This window comes from Mesoplodon densirostris, chromosome 17, assembly GCF_025265405.1.
Source record: "Mesoplodon densirostris isolate mMesDen1 chromosome 17, mMesDen1 primary haplotype, whole genome shotgun sequence".
Classification (NCBI taxonomy): Eukaryota; Metazoa; Chordata; class Mammalia; order Artiodactyla; family Ziphiidae; genus Mesoplodon; species Mesoplodon densirostris.
In genome coordinates, this window is record NC_082677.1 from 73496129 (window position 1) to 73513902 (window position 17774).

A 17774-nucleotide genomic window follows, 5' to 3' on the forward strand; every position below is an offset into this window, starting at 1 on the left:
TTTGGGCATCCGAGCCTTGTTATAGGAGCGCTTTGTATGTACTTAGATAACCCAATTTGGAAACTAACTTCAACATGCAATTTCCCTTACACCTGTGGTCATTTTATAACTGAGATGTGGCATTTGATTATTTTTTAGCTTCATTATTATCAGTTGTTTACTTAGTGACTGGGATACCTCTTTCATCATTCCACTTGAGGATTGTGATGGAAATAGGATTCACTTAACACTTGACTTCTATCCTTGCCATCTCAACAGTATCTTACAGACTCATGTTAAAGATGACAGGATTGGCGTCCTACAAGGGGATGACCAGCTCAAAAGCCCCAAGGGACCAGCCAGGCAATGTGAAAGAGTGAAGCAAGCCTGTGTTATGCATGAGAATGGGCGAACTGTGGTGAAGCGGGCCCCCAGCCCCAGAAGCACTGAGCATTGCATATACAACACACAAGTGGGGACAGATTTTCCAACCTTTCTAAAGTAGCTCAAAATATGAACTTATTTGTGGAATTTTCTGATGTTTTAAAAACTTTCAAACCCAATAAAGTATGTCTCAGGACTGCAAATGACTCACAGTCTATCCATTTTGAACATCTGACTGACTTTATGTTCCAGTTAAGCCATTTAATAATTGCATGCCTTACTTTTTCTGAGTATAGTCTACTTCCGTTATTTGAGAAACTTCTTTTCGCCCTCCATAAAATGATCATAGAAGAGGCAGTAATCCTTGAGCAGTTTTCCTTTGAACCCCATACCCGGAACCCCTTAAGTGCATTTTAGGAAACATTTTCATATGCAAAGCACTTAATCTGCATCACCCTGGGAGATACAAAACATTATTTTCCTCAGGGCAGAGACGCTGGAGCTGAGTTAAATCACCTTCTAAGGACCCAAGTCAGCAAGGTATCTATCTGGGGTTCTAACCACAGGACCACAGACACAGCTCCTGTATTCACTGGCCAGAGTCAGGCCTTAGCTGGAGTCCTGACTTCACCCAAGGACATGAAGAAACTAGCTCGAACTCTGTAAGCTACAGTCGACCCATCCGTAAGAAGGGGATGATATCTCTTGCACAAGACTGTTGTAAGAATTATGACAGATCCTATTTCTGAAAGGTCTAGCACAGCACTTGCAATATTGTTAATGGTCAGCCTGGGTTAGCTCTTACGATAATAATACAGAAATCACTAACTAGTACTTATTATTCTAGTCACTCATTTATTTTGCACTCAGACATGAAGTGTGTATCTCACTCAAGGTGTTTTGCTAAACCCTAGGTCAGGATGCATTGGTAAACAAAGCAGACACGGACATACTATTTTTACTTCATCACTGGAGTTTGCCTACTCGACCTTTCCCTTACTTTTCTGTACACTTCCTAAGGGAGTTCCCTATCTCTGCATTCCCTAAGCACCTAAGTACTATGTAAAGAGGGCTGACACTCAATAAATGTTTGCTCAATTCAACTTAATTTTCTTAAACCTGTTTCTTCATCTATAAAACAGAGAGAAATGACATGTTTACCTAATGACATCACAAAAAGTATATTTATATGCTAGAATAGGATAAAATACACAAAAGATTTTATATAGAGGTAATGTAATAACTGTGATGACATTATTTGAAATATTTATTTATTTATAATGGTTCCTTGAAATATTCTGTCACATGACATCTATGCTTGTAACTGTACCAGTTTTGAGTTTGTGTCTACCCCAAAGCAGCTCTTTTTTTTTTAACATCTTTATTGGAGAATAATTGCTCTACAATGGTGTCAGTTTCTGCTGTATAACAAAGTGGATCAGCTATACATAAACATATATCCCCATATCTTTTCCCTCTTGCGTCTCCCTCCCACCCTCCCTAACCCACCCCTCTAGGTGGTCACAAAGCAGTGAGCTGATCTCCCTGTGCTATGTGGCTGCTTCCCACTTAGCTGTCTATTTTACATTAGGGAGTGTATATATGTCCATGCCACTCTCTCACTTCGTCCCAACTTACCCTTCCCCCTCTCCGTGTCCTCAAGTCCATTCTCTATGTCTGCACCTTTATTCCTGTTCTGCCCCTAGGTTCTTCAGAACCATTTTATTTTTAGATTCCATATATATGTGTTAGCATATGGTATTTGTTTTTCTCTTTCTGACTTACTTCACTCTGTATGACAGACTCTAGGTCCATTCACCTCACTACAAATAACTCAATTTCATTTCTTTTTATGGCTGGGTAATATTCCGTTGTATATATGTGCGAATCTTCTTTATCCATTCATCTGTCAATGGCCACTTAGGTTGCTTCCATGTCCTGGCTATTGTAAATAGCAAGGCAGCTCTTCTTAACTAGCATGATATATTGGTTTTGCTCTGCACTACTGAGATGTATAAACTTACAAAGTCTGTTTTTTTTAAGTTCCTAAAGGTAGCATAATTATAAGGATTGTTCTAGCTAATTAATAGTCTCTTAAAACACCATTAAAATCCAGCAAAACACAAAGAAAATAAAATCAGATAGCCACCAGATTTTGCTAGCCCAATGAGAATTTAAAGCGTTCTTAGGTTATATAATAATAATCATAGGCAAATGCTAAAAGAATTATGGTTCGTAGACTCTTCCCATCAGAATAATATTGCTAAGTCATTCTTTGTCTTCATTCAGGGGTGCTCTTTAGGTAGACACAAATGGCATTCTCCTTAAGCATTGCAGGAGATTTTACATGCACTCCTGTTCCTCACAAGAAAGCTCTAGCCCACTGAAAGGGAATAAATTCCAAACCTCAGCCTCTGCTAAAGCTAGAAATACCAAACATAAAAATTATTGTTAAATTTGACAAACCTGAAGAAACTGCCTCTGAGTTTTGATTTAACTACTTTTCAGTGTACTTCTACATAGATAACATTTGATATTCTAATTTCCCTATCATGATCAAAAGACAGCATCATGTATTCTAAAGCTGTATTCTTGATTCCCTAAAAATGAATGTTTTATACCTGTGCATACATGCTAACCAGGAGGCAGAAAATACAGACCATTCTAGAGAAGTGAATGATTGCTTTTGTCATGCACGACTGATTGAAAGCTCTGCTGTCAACTTCCTCAGTGACTGCTGGTCACTGAACTTTAAGATGCTGAAAACATTAAGGGTAAAAATATCTGCTATACTGAGAACATTTTATACAAATTAAAGTCATCTAATTTCCAAACTCCTGACAGCCAAGCAGCCACTAATGCCTGGGGAACGTGCCTACTCGGTGACATATACCAAAAATGCTTTGAGATAGGCTCAAACAATAAAACTCTAAAAATATACAAGTTTGAATACATTATCTAATTTAGATGATAGGAGATTCTGATTAAGAATCCATGAAAGCTTGTGGCATTCTTTTTATAGAGACAATTCCAATAATACTCCATTAGGATTTTCCGCTGTTAAATTAACTTTACAGACTTCTAATGGAGTTCTTAATTAGACTTGTTATTAATAAGAACATTAAATAAATTAAAAGCCCTGACAGCCACTTGTAATAAACAAAAAATGAAAAGCAAGATTTATGCTCCCTCCTTACTTTTCTCCACCCAATCTAAAGCTTTTAATAATCTTACAAATTTATTGCAATTAATTATTCAACTATCAAAGAATAAAAAGCTAGGATCATTATGTGCCTGTTTGAAGAAGACCTTGTTATTCCAGAGACAGGCTGGCTCCTGGAGCTGGTGTTCTGGCCTTGCTCATGAAGAGGCTGCTCCAGCTAGGATGGCCCTTTGTCCTGTAACTGTTATGGGTTCAGGATATTAATTTAGTATGTCTGCCTCTGCAGAAGTATCCTTCCTTCTCCTTCATTTTCTAGAGCAAAAGAAGTATTTAAGCAGAAGAAAGGAATAGCTTTAATTCCAAACTCAAGATATCCAATGGGGACTTCCCTAGTGGTCCAGTGGTTAAAAATCCACCTTCCAATACAGGGGATGTGGGTTCCATCCCTGGTCGGGAAACTAAGATCCCACATGCCTCGGGGCAACTAGGCCTACACACTCTAGAGCCCGCGCACCACAGCGAAAGATCCCACGTGCTGCAACTAAGACCCAATACAGCCAAATAAATAAATAAATATTTTTAAAAAAACAAAACAAAAAAAAAGACATCCAATGACCAATCTCTTGTCAGAGAGAAAGAGGGAGAGAGAGAGAGAGAGAGAGAGAGCAGGAGATAGAACAAGTTTTATCCTCTCTGGGGACCACACCAAAGCCCTGCATCTTCATTATATATAGCCTTAAAACTGCACTGTGCTCTATGCATTTTTATTTCAGGGATATTTATGTGTAATTTGAAGCAATAGGTGTGAATGTTACAGGTACAGACTAGGTGATTTCATTAAAATGAATGGCCTGATGGTGAAGAGTTCTTTAGCTGGTGTCTCCAGCCAACAGCCTTTAACAGTAGTAACATGACAGCCTCCCAATCCAAACACGGAACAACAGATTAAGAAAGGGAAAGGTGTTAAATTCTTTACATTTAACAGGGTGAAGAAAAGCAGTAGTCTCTGCTATACTCGTTCACAGACACTCTGTCCCTGGATGGCCGCCCTGCTTCAGTGAGACTGTAAGGTAGTGTAGCTCAAAGAGCCGAGTGTGTGCCCAGCCCCCGCATTCCTTCTACTCCAGTAAGAAACCAGAAGGAGCCCTTGACAACTAAGAAGAAGGACACTCCAGAAAGTGGCTATAAAATACATGTCTATATATCAAGTGCTTTTTATCCTTGGCACTATTCATGTTTGAATAAAGAAGGAACAAAACAAATTCAAATTAATGTGAGGGCAGAGTTTGGGGATGGCCTTGTGCCACCAACCAAACCGATGCCATTTATCAGACCTTTGGGACCAGGTAGCATAAGTCAGCATGAACACAGTTTCTCCTCGCAAGTCTTACCTGTCACCTTTATGGCTGCAATGTATGAAATTTTGCCACCGCCATGGAGATGAATTAGGAACCCTACTGCGTTAGCAGCTAGCGTATTGTTCAAAACCCAAAGATTCTGATATTTTTGGGAAATACTTCATATTGGTTCATTAATTCTGCATAGCTAAATTGCAAATATTTACTTGAATGCACTTACAGATATTAGTGGATACACAGCTATGCCATGACTAAGATATACCAAGTCCCGGCAAGGCTATTTATTCATTCTATGGACACACACTGTGGGACGTACTGTGGGCACAGAGCTTACTCCTGCTGGTAGAGTGTCCGCTCCCAGGGAGTGTATTGTGAGAATCAGACAAACCAAGAGTTCAAATACATGAGGAATGTATGTATTTTACAGCGAGGAATGGTATGGGTTAAAGAAGCATACCAGTTTTCCTCCATACTCACCAGGGCACGTGATCTGGTTTTGGAGGGTTAGCCTCCAGGGATTATGTCTGATCTGTGTTTTGAAAGATGAACAAAGGCAAGCTAAGCAAAGAAAGTGAGGGGTAGAGGGAATTCTGCAGTCTGGGAGAGAAGGCATAACTACCAGCACCTGTTCTGTGACAGGGGTCAGGGATACCATGGCGGGCAGAGCCCTGACGTCTACCCTCCCAAGTCTCCAACACCAAGGGTTATATTAAGTTGATTACTTACAAGAATTAAATATGGCCAAAAGGAGAAAGATACATCAGTGTAGATGAAGTCTGAGCTCTGGAATCAGATATCAGGGCTTGAATCCTGGATCACCCACGTGACAGATGTGAGTTCTTGGGCAAGTTCCTCAGTCATATTAGGGTTGAAAAAGGAAGTGCGGGCAGAGCAGCTGGAGACACATCTGACCTAGACTGGTGAGTGAGAGTCAGCTGCTTCCGTCCTTTAAAGATAAGCACACCTATCCCTGGGACCATGTGACAGGGCTACCCACCCCAGTCTGGAGGAATCGGGGCAAGTTTCCCTGTGGAGGTGATATATGAATTGAGACCTGAGGATGTGAACAGAAGGGTACACATGGAGGCTGTGAGAGAAAGGAAAGCTCAGTAAGTGGGAGCAAAATTAGGGGCAGTTTGCTTTGCTTTTTTTGATGGAAAAGTCTTGCTATTAGGATTTGAAGTTATGGGCAAGAGTTAAAATCACCAAAGTTAAAAATAAGTTGAACGAATAACAATGAATAATTGTGCAAAGAATATGAATAGATACTTCCCCAAGAAATGTATACAAATGAATAGTCGATAAGCTGATAAAAAGATGCTTGCCATTATATTATCAGGGAACTGCAAATCAAACCCACCATGAGGCACCACCTCATGCTCCCTGGATGGCTGGAAGTATTAAACAAACACTAGACTTCTCATGAGCACAATCTAATGTTTAACAACAATGGAGTAACAATGGTATGAGGGAAACCACATTAGCATTCAAGCATGTGGGCAAAATTAGGTGCTTTCCAACCAAAAAAGGCTCAGCAAGCTTATTTGGTCAGGCACCTTTAAAAAAAATCTGTAAACAATTAAAAAGCATAAATTCAGGATACAAATCCAAAAAGAAATCTGAGAAAGAAGAGGATATGAGTTTTAAGGTGGAACTAACATATCCCTGAATGTTACATGGCAGCCTGGATGGGAGGGGAGTTTGGGGGAGAATGGATACATGTATATGTATGGCTGAGTCACTTTGCTGTGCACCTGAAACTATCACAACATAGTTAATTGGCTATACTCCAGTATAAAATAAAAAGTTAAGAAAACCTATTTAACAGACTTCATGAATATTAAAAGTCAAATTACTTTCTTTTGTTAAAGTGAATTGCACACTAGAAATATATTTACTTATTGCATAGCAACAGCATTCACATTTAACAGGACTATCACTAAACTTGTATACTTTGAAACATGTAACAAGCATTGTTATTTCTCAGGGCAAATTCTGCTCTTAAATTCAGAATAAATAGTTCCTATATCAGATACCAAATTGAATAAATGAAACTCAAGTTGCATTTAGCATTAAACCTGAAACTAATGCTACAGTATATACTATGATTCCATTCCAGCTCACTTTATTTAAAATAGCAATAACCACAAAATAAAAACAACATATTGTGGATTCAAGTGTAATTACTAAGATCCTGTGAAGGCCTACTCATGGGAAAAATGACCCTGGTATGTATGCCCTGAACCTTTTATGCAATATATGAAAAGGCAGGTATAATTCTGTCAACTGTTGGAGACCTTTGCTTACTAGATATGTTCGTAAAGAATATATATATATATATATATATATATATATATATATATATAACAAATACATATATGTTATAGAGTTTTAGAGTTCTCAACACGAATAGCATTTCAGAGTTAGAAGTGAAATGGTAGAAATATAGTGGCACTCTAAAGTGTTAAATATCTATAGATGATAAAATATTTTTAATGTCAATACATATGGCTAAAAGTGTTTTGTTTTGTTTTTAAATCTAACAGTGGATGGTGTTTCCAGTCAGGGAATAATCTAAAAGTCAAAATAAAAACAAAATATCTTGATAGGCAAATATATCAGAATGTACCCTTCTGCTAGAATTAGACAATCAAAATGTGTAGACATGATAATAGCAACCTATACGTAGAGCAAATAAAATTATGAAAAATCATTCTAAACAAACCATCTAATAAGTCACTAACATAAAGGAGGTGAGCTGACATATGCTTTTAGATAAGCGCCCTCAAATCTTCAAATACAGTTTCTGAGACACCCAAAGGATTTGATTTTACCAAATCCTTAGTTAGAAAGGCTTGGCATTCGTGATGTTATTTTAATATGCTCTATAGTCCCAGTTCAGAGACTCCTTTACTTCAAATGAGTCTAGCTATAAATGAGAATAGATGTCTTAACTATCCAAAATGAAGAAAAACAGCAATTTTCCTCAACATTTTTCCACTATAATAAACAAAAATGTCTCAAAGGCAAAACAGAAGCATGAGCAGTTTCCAAAATCAGAATTCCAGTTTCTTCTAAGCCATTTTGTCGCTAATCTGAGACAAATCTAGCATCTAACAATAAGTATTTTGGTCAAACTGGCCAGAATGCCAAAATGGGATTCAACTGCAGTGACCTCTGTATGAAATCTGCTCCTATAATTTCCTCTGTGTGAAACTTTGTTTTCAGATCCAGGGAGGAGCCTGTGATTGATGCCTGCCTTGGGGGAGGAGATGGGGAGCATTTTGCACATGAGGTGAAGAGTAGAAAAGAGATTCATTCATAAAACTTCTTGAGTATTAACTGCATGCCAGTCACTTCATGTGGGGCTGGATGGAGCTAGAGGTGAACCAATGGAGGTTACAGTCCACTCTAGGGGACAGACCTGGAACAATTAGCAATCACAGAATAAGCGTACAATGGCAGACTGTGCTGGATACTCGCAAGGAAAAATATAGGTTGCTGTGTGTTAGGGGTCAAACTGTGTCCCCCCCAAAAAGACATGTTGAAGTTCTACCCCTCCAGTACCTATAAGTGTGCCCTTATTTGCAAATAGGATCTTTGCAGATGGAGTCAAGTTAAGATGAGGTCATTCGGGTGAACCCTTATCCCATGAGACTGGTCTCCTTGTAAGAAGAGAAGAGATGCAGAGGCAGATTTGCATGGAGGGAAGAAGACGTGACGGGACACAGGGACAATGGTCTGTGAGGAGAGATGAACAGATGGGAACTACGCATCTGTCAGCCCAGGGATGCCAAGACTTGCCAGCAACACCAGAAGCCAGGAGAGAGGCAGGCACAGGTTCTCCCCTGGAGCCTTCAGAGAGAACGCGGCCCTGGCAACACTGTGGTTTCAAACTCCTAGCCTCCAGAATTGAAAGAATACACTTCTGCTGCTTTAGGCAACATAGTTGGTGGTACTTGGTTACAGCAGCCCCAGGAAACTAATAGGCTCTGGGAGAGCACAGCAAGGACCCCCGAGCGCATCTCAGAAAGAGGGTGGGAGAAGGTCAGGAAAGATTTCCCTGAAGAAGCAAAGCTGGAGCTTGAGATCTGAAGGAAGCGTCGGGTCAGAGCAGGTAACGGAGCGGGGGTGAGTAAAGTGTGTTTCCAGGCGTGGGCCAGCGTGGTGCGAAGGCTGTGGAAGCGAGGTGTCAGATGCATTCCAACTGGAAGGAGGTGGGATGAGCATGACGCCCAGAGACAGTAGAGTCATCCTGGGTAATGAGGTAGGCAGGCAGGGCAAGATCGTACAGGCCTGATGGGCTGAGGAAAAGCCCCTTCCAGCATGCTCATGTCTGAGCAGGAGATAGATACCACGGACAGGTCTCTCTTCCTGTAAGTTCTAACACACTGGAATACATCTAGCATTGGGACCTGCAAATACCCCTAATAACTACTGTGCCTCTATAGTATGGCTTCTTTCCAACAGCAAATACCATTCTGGAAGGAATGACATTGCATTTTTGTAGGCTTCTGTTCAGCAAATAAACAGGTGCATCCTTGACACTGAGGCGTTCACAGTCTCCAGGTCAAGCATCTGAGAACAATTTTTAGCTTTTCCCGGAGTTGCCCACAGGTAGCTGGAAGCTGCTGGGCCTTCCTTCTCCCTAGGGAATGATAGCCAACAACACAGTAACACTTGTAAACTGCCACTTGGCCTCGGGTCATGGGGCCACTGTGCCCTTGAAGGCCATTGTGATTTAAGGCCCTTGTGATTTATCCATCCTGCTGCTCTGCAGGCTGGTCTTACAGAAAGGGGGAAAGTTTCCACTTGAACTTAGGGCTCTTAACAGACACCCACCGCGTTTGTCCGCAAGCAAGAGTAGTTAATAGAAAGTACAAATCTACCTTGCTATGGTTTTTCAGCCTTCCCTAACACAGGTTTGCCTGGAAACATCTCTCACACATTTCTTCTTAACTGACCTCAAGGGTGTTAAGCGTCCAGAATATCATGGCCTGAATTAATTTCATTTTAAACTAGGATCAGCTCTCCAGAACACTCCATTCATTTGTGCATTCACATTCTATACTGACCTTTTTATTTGCACTTCCAGGGGGCAAAAAAGCTCTAGCTGCAACCTTGAACACTGCAAATACAAATCAATAATGTTTCGCTATGAGGCAAGTTTAATTATTTTGTTATTGGTTCTCTCTTTCTCTTTCTCTTGGCTAGCTGTTTTCAACCTAGCCATCTAGCCTTGCTCTGCCTAAAAAAAACTCTGAAGATCAATATTGAACCAAAACAACTACATAAACAAAATCCCAGTGACATAGTATATAAATAAAGTTACCTAATAGTAAAAAATAGAATTTTTTTCAAATATATCAATACTAGTGTAAGAAAAAACTAGAAATGTTGTGATATATATAATATACAAAATGTATATACAATAATTGACATATATACCTCTCTCTCTTCCAAGTAGCACTTCCCTCAGTATAATTGGGTACCTAAGATAATACTTGTCACTTTATTGTATAGGGAGGAAAGATGGTAGAAGGATTTGCAGAAAAAATATTGGCAGGTCTTATTTTCTAAATCCAACTCAAATATTAGCTGTCTGACCATCACTAAGTCACTTCATCTTTCTTATTATCTTAGGCTCCTTGCTTGCAATTGGGGATAATACTACCTACCGAATTTTTGTTAAGAAAATTAAATGATAAAATGTACCTTTTTTTCCAGTTTTATTGAGATATACTTTGACATATAACATTGCATAAACTTAAGGTGTGCAGCATAATGATTTAATATATGTATATACCGTGAAATGATTACCACAATATTTATTTTTTAATTGGGGTAAAGTTGCTTACAATGTTGTGTTAGTTTCTACTCTGTACAGCGAAGTGGAGTTCCCTGTGCTATACAGCAGGTTCTCATTAGTTATCTATTTTATATATATTAGTGTATATATGTCAATCCCAGTCTCCCAATTCATCCCACCCCTCCTTTCCCCCTTGGTGCCCATAGGATTGTTCTCTACGTCTGTGTCTCTACTTCTGCCTTGCAAACAGGTTCATCTATACCATTTTGCTAGATTCCACATACATGTATTAACATACGATATTCATTTTTCTCTTTCTGACTTACTTCACAGTAAGTCAGACCGTCTCTAGGTCCATCCACGTCTGCAAATGACCCAACTTTGCTCCTTTTTATGGCCAAGTAATATTCCATTGTATATATGTACCATATCTTCTTTACCCATTCATCTGTTCATGGGCATTTAGGTCACTTCTGTGACCTGGTTATTGTAAATAGTGCTGCAGTGAACATTGGGGTGCATGTGTCTTTCTTTTTTTTTTTTCACATTATGCGGGCCTCTCACTGCTGTGGCCTCTCCCGTTGTGGAGCACAGACTCCGAACGCGCAGGCTCAGTGGCCATGGCTCACGGGCCCAGCCGCTCCGCGGCATGTGGGATCTTCCCAGACCGGGGCACAAACCCGTGTCTCCTGCACTGGCAGGTGGACTCCCAACCACTGCGCCACCAGGGAAGCCCCCATGTGTTTTTCTGAATTATGGTTTTCTCTGAGCATATGCCCAGGAGTGGGAAATGAGATATCACCTCACACCTGTCAGAATGGCCATCATCAAAAAATCTAGAAACAATAAATGCTGGAGAGGGTGTGGAGAAAAGGGAACCCTCTTGCACTGTTGGTGGAAATGTAAACTGATACAGCCACTATGGAGAACAGGATGGAGGTTCCTCAAAAAACTAAACATAGAATTACCAAATGACCCAGCAAAATGTACTTTTTTAATCTCTTTGCTCTTTGTTCTTTGCTCGGTACCTGACACTTGGAGAGTGTCCAATAAATGGAGGTCAGTAATAATAATCATAAATTTATAAACAGAAGGTACATTGTAAATTGTATTTTTATGACATCAGAAGACTAACTCATATATATATAATAGTCTGGTTTACCACATTTATGTGACTTAAAAGGGTAGAGGTGGTGAAGGGGTTGGTCTACTGTTTTCCTTAAAGAGAAACGTTCTATTGAAACTGAAATCCAGGAAAGGAGAATTCTTTTTTTATTTTTATTTATTTATTTATATTTTTTATTAATTTTTCTTGGAGCACAGTTGCTTTACAATGTTATGTTAGTTTCTACTGTACAGTAAAGTGAATCAGCTATACCTATACATATGTCCCCTCTTTTTTGGATTTCCTTCCCATTTGGGTCACCACAGGGCACTGAGTAGAGTTCCCTGTGCTATACAGTAGGTTCTCATTAGTTATATCTATTTTATACATAGTATCAATAGTGTATGTGTAGCAATCGGAATCTCCCAGTTCATCCCACACCCACCCCTTTTCCCCTTGGTATCCATACATTCATTCTCTTCGTCTGTGTCTCTATTTCTGCTTTGTAAATAAGATCATCTATTAACGCATATATGTGGGATCAGGAAAGGGGAATTCTATTACGGAATCCCACACCTTTCCATTTTACGATACTTACTAGAATAACATAAGTCTCAATAATTTTGTAATTTAAGAGAATCTATAATAGACACCATCTGTGGGTTACCAAATTAATTTTTTAACTTGTTGAATAATAATATAACTATGACTATTTTGTGTTTACCATTGGTCAGGTAATAAACAAAGTATTTTACATAGATTTGCTTAATTAATCCTCACTGCAGCTCTAAGAGGTGGCAGCCATCATTATACCCATTTCACAGATGAGGTGACTGAGGTGTGATTTGCCAATGTGCCACAGGTTGCAAATGGCAGACCCAGACTTAAAATGCAGGCTGGTGGCTCCATAGCCCGTATTCCTGATACACACATAGTGCCCCTCTCACATAAGCATTCAATACTGGAGACCACATTAGAGCAAGTCCACCTAGGGTTGATGCAGGTTTAAACAGAGTGGTAAAGACATTCTTGTATTAAATGGAAATTACTGATCAAGTGTAAAATCCAATGAGCCCATTAGTGAAGCAAAATAATATTTAGAAAATCTAGACAGAAGAGCAGAAAAGCTGTGTCTGCAAGACCACTTGCAGCAGGACAAGTGATCACAGAATAGAAAAAGTTCTTTTCGTTAAGAAGAAATAGTGGACGGGCCATCCTTGGTGTTTTAGCACTGTCTAGAAATCCCTTCCCCATCTCGAAGGCCAACCTAAGGCTTCCTTCTCCTCCACCATCCATCAGGTACCCCACTCCCTTAGAAGTGTCTCCTAACACCCCTCCTGACTGTTTTGCATCCTTTTTCTGTTCCTCTTTTTGTTCCATAACACACTACAAGTAGCACTAAGTGTGCTGTGTTGAAACTACTGATGCTCTTCTTGACCATCTGCCTGCAGCCTGTGAACTTTCAGAGATTTATCTATGTTAACTCCATGTATACATTTATATATTTATATATTTATATAACTATACATTACATAAATATATATTGTATATTATTATTTATATATTATAAATAATATATATATAATATGTGTGTGCTATACATATGTTATGATATGCAATATATAATAGATATATTTTATGCTTGTTTTTAAGACTCAAAATATGCCTATATAGTTATTTAACTAAATTAATACACTTGCATTAGCAAATTAAATTGTATCAGGAAAACATACAGATCATTTAATAGAATGTCCTCCTTTACAGAAGAGAATTTGGTGATTTTAAATGCTTCTCCAAAAGATACGGGAACCATGAGGCAGGCTACAGACATATAAACTGGGCTCATTTGTGGGAACTGCCTTCTTATACACAGAAGATGCTGGGAACACCTCTTAAAGGTACCACAAAAATACTTCCCACTTCAGTCTTTCTAAGCTTCAGTCCTGCTGCACTATACAAATTTCAGGGAACTATGACATGTATATTCATAATGAATCTAGTTTTCCTACAAAAGGAAACAACATATGAAATAGATGGTTAATTATATTGTAGTCTGCATTAAGCAGTTCAAGTTTTCAGATTGTACGTTAATCTTAGGGTATTTAGAATATGTTTATAGTGTTACATCACATTTTCAGGAATTAAAAACAATCATGTTTTACCAATGATTTCCTTCTATTCATATAATATCAAATGTGGGGCACACTAATATTAAATAGAGCTTAAAAGGTATAACGCATTAAATCAATCTCCACTCAAATACTTTGAATTGTTCTCTCGTAAATCAATGAATTAAAACTAAATATTCAGTGACTCTCATTTAATTGTATAAGGTTTAAGAAGCTCAGTTTTCATAAATATAAATAGATGACTCTTCAACAACATTGATATTTAGTAAATGAAAAGTCACACAGACAAGCTATAAGAACATAAATGGTTCTGAGAGAAAATAGTACCTAATGTTTAAAGATAAGTTCCCTGGCCTAAAAAGCTAGGAACTCATTACTAAATCTTTTCATAAAACTGCTTTATAGCATGTAAAAATTCCCACTGTAAGTAATGCACTTCTGTTTTCAAAATAAATAGGATTTTTGTTATCGTGCCTTGGGCAGTCATCAATAATCATATCACATGACTATAGCTCATAGCCTCCCCACCTGTTACCACTACTTTTTTTTTTTTTTGCGGTACGTGGGCCTCTCACTGTTGTGGCCTCTCCCGTTGCGCAGCACAGGCTCCGGATGTGCAGGCTCAGCGGCCATGGCTCATGGGCCCAGCCGCTCCACAGCATGTGGGATCCTCCTGGACCGGGGCACGAACCCGTGTCCCCTGCATCGGCAGGCGGACTCTCAACCACTGCACCACCAGGGAAGCCCCACCACTACTCTTGATAGTAGATACATTGAGACCTGCACTGTACTAAAAATATAGCTACATTTTTAAGCTAATATTTAGAGTATTTATTATGTTCCAGGAATTATAAGAGACCCTTTACATGCATAATCTAATCGTTGAAAAAACCTCGCACTTGCTTCTGAAGTTAACATTATGGTTCACTACAGATTACTCTTATTTGAAATGTACCTGCAAATTATGACAATGTTATATTCTTAAGGTTCTAGTTGAATTGTCGCTTCAGTAAAACCTCACCTATCAAAATGTTTATTGATTTATTTGACATTTAATTAATATGAATGAGCTAATTAGGCTTCATTAATTTATACATACTTTACTGATATGCTTGGAGCAATAATGAGTAAGTCACCAAAGCTATGCTTCACTTATAAGAAAGAAGGCATAGCCTGTGGATCTCACAGCCTTAGAGAGTCAACATTCTTCCTGCCTCCTACTCTGTTACTCACATTCTGGTTAGTCCTAACACTAGACCCGATTCTGCCACAGTTAAGCAAGTGCTCGGGGGAGTCCATGCCAACTTAAAGGGCACATTCATGACCTGACAGAGGCAGGAAGTCACCAGCTCTGGTCTCAGCGTCCCCACTTAACTCCATGATTGTCTGTTACATGCCTCGGTTTCCTCATCTGCAACTGGAGATGGTCTTGTGACCTCATACAGTTGTGTGGATGGGTGGGAGATGTTATGGACAGATGGCACCTGGAACCACGTAAGGTTTCCTGACATATGGCAGGGGGTCTGAGCTGAGCCCAAAGCAGAATTTAGTGCCAGTTCCAGGCTGTATCAGAAGGAAGCTGTGTTTCCAGCTTGCTGTAGATTTCTTGAGTGGACAGGACTGTGTCTGTTCTTCTGTCCAGTTCCATGATCTAGGCCAGAGGTCCCAAGAAAAGGCTGCAAGGGAAAACTAAAAAGAGCCTTTGGGGGATGGATTTTGGGAGTCTTGAGTCAGAGGCTTTGCTGCTTCAGAGAGTGGGTGGGGAAGGTCACAGCAGAGTTGATCAGTCCCCCTGCATTGAACAGCCAGTGCCTGCAGCCGAGGGATGGCTGAGGGAAGGCAGGGCAATGAGTCACAAGAGCCTTTGCAGCCTGGGGACCCCGGAGGCCTCCCCTTTGGCAGGGATGGCATGTCCCCATACAGCACCCGGGTGACAGAGGAGATGAGGCCCAGAGACGCTGAGAGAGAACATAAGCTGGAGCTGGTGGGGAGCTATCAAAGCGGCCATGGCCCCCGTCAAATTGGGTATATTATTTACACACGTTTTGACTCCAGAGTTTGAAAGGCACTCTTCCTTTCTAACAGCCTCCAGTACTGGCTCACCATCCACATTCGCTGCCCACTGCTTTATACTGTGTCTGTGTGATTCTCTCTCCCTCTCCAGCTGCCACCAAGGCATAATGATAAATACTGCCATTCCTTCGGTGGAGGGAAGGTCTTCCCCGGCAGAATGCGCAATCAGGCTGGCTCGCAGGGCTGGGATGCCATGTGCGAAGGAGAGCGTGGAGAATACTTAAGTAGGGAGGACGGAAGGCATGAAGGCGGAGGATGCTAAGCAAGCCCCAGCTCTGCAGTGAGCCCTGCAAGGGCTGGGCCCCGAGGGTGGCACAGAAAGGGCTGTGAGCCCACAGTACCCAGGATGGCTGCCGCGGAGAGAGGGCTTCTATCTCCTAAATATTACAGGTAAAAAAGACAAAGTTGAGCTGCAAAACAATCACTTTAATTTGAGTGATTATCGCAACTTTCTCATTCTTCAGGTTGGCAGCGACCAACATAATCTAATCAATCATTTAGCCAGCTGTTTAATTATATTGTGATTCACAACCCCTAACCATTAGAATAGGGCTCTGGAACAGGGTAATATAGATTTCTTCATGCAAATTATCCCTCAAAGTTTATCTAGTGAGAGGAGAAAAATGTTTGATTGTACTAAAACAAATTTGCGAAGCTCTGTAGAAACCCAAATTCACTTTTGATAACAATCCTTAACTTTTCTCTGCTTATTCAAATTGCTTATTGTTAATTAGTGCATCATTCATCACATATCCTCCCTAAGAATAATGGAAAATAATTGTGAATGATTGGGGGAAACCTACTAAATTAGAAAAAAATTAGGCTTTATAAAATAAATTTAGAAGAAATTCAGTTTTACTACCTGCAAAAGTATAAGGTTATACAAAGATTAGTAGCTAGCAAAACATATTGTCAATTATAATCAATGTAGGTTTCTTTCTGTTTGTTTGTTTCATTGTGGCAAATAGCACATAGCATGGGATCTTTCACCTTAACAAATTTTTAAGTGTACACTACAGCATTGTTAACTATAGACACAATGCTGTACAATGGATCTCTAGAACTTTTTCATCTTGTATAACCGAAACTTTAAACCAAGTGAATAGCAACTCCCCACCTGACCCTCCCCCTGACCCTGGCAACCATTCTACTTTCTGCTTTGATGAGTCTGACTACTTTAGATACAGCATATAAGTGGTAGAATCATGCAGTATTTGTCCTCTTGTGACTGGCTTATCTCCCTTTACTTATGTCCTCAAAGTTCATCCATGTCATAGTATATACCAGGATCTCCTATTTTTTAGGGCTGAATAATGTTCCACCATATGTATGTACCAATTTTCTTTCTATCAAGGGACACTTGGGTTGTTCCCACATCTTGGCTATTATGAATAATGCTGCAATGAACATGGGCGTACAGACATCCCTTTTGGATCCTGATTTCAATTCCTTTGAATGTGCACTGAGAAGTGGGATTGCTGGATCATGTGGTAGTTCTAGTTTTAATTTTCTGAGAAATTTCTGTATTGTTTTCCATAGTATCTGTATCAGTTTACGGTCCCACGAGCAGTGATGCAGATCTCTTTTAATAACTGGGTAAGAATCATACGTGTTTAAAATATTGTTTAAATTAAAACAAGTGCCCCGAGCTTACTTGTAATAGTCCAGGAATATTTATTTTTTGCGGTACGCGAGCCTCTCACTGTTGTGGCCTCTCCCATTGTGGACCACAGGCTCCGGACGTGCAGGCTCAGCGGCCATGGCTCACGGGCCC

The 17774-nt window shown here is 39.8% G+C and overlaps 1 protein-coding gene across 2 annotated transcripts in view; it reads right to left on the reverse strand.

Annotated features, from left to right (window-relative positions):
- NALF1 (NALCN channel auxiliary factor 1) overlaps positions 1 to 17774 on the reverse strand; it is a 587545-nt gene that overhangs the window by 299593 nt on the left and 270178 nt on the right. The window lies entirely within an intron of this gene.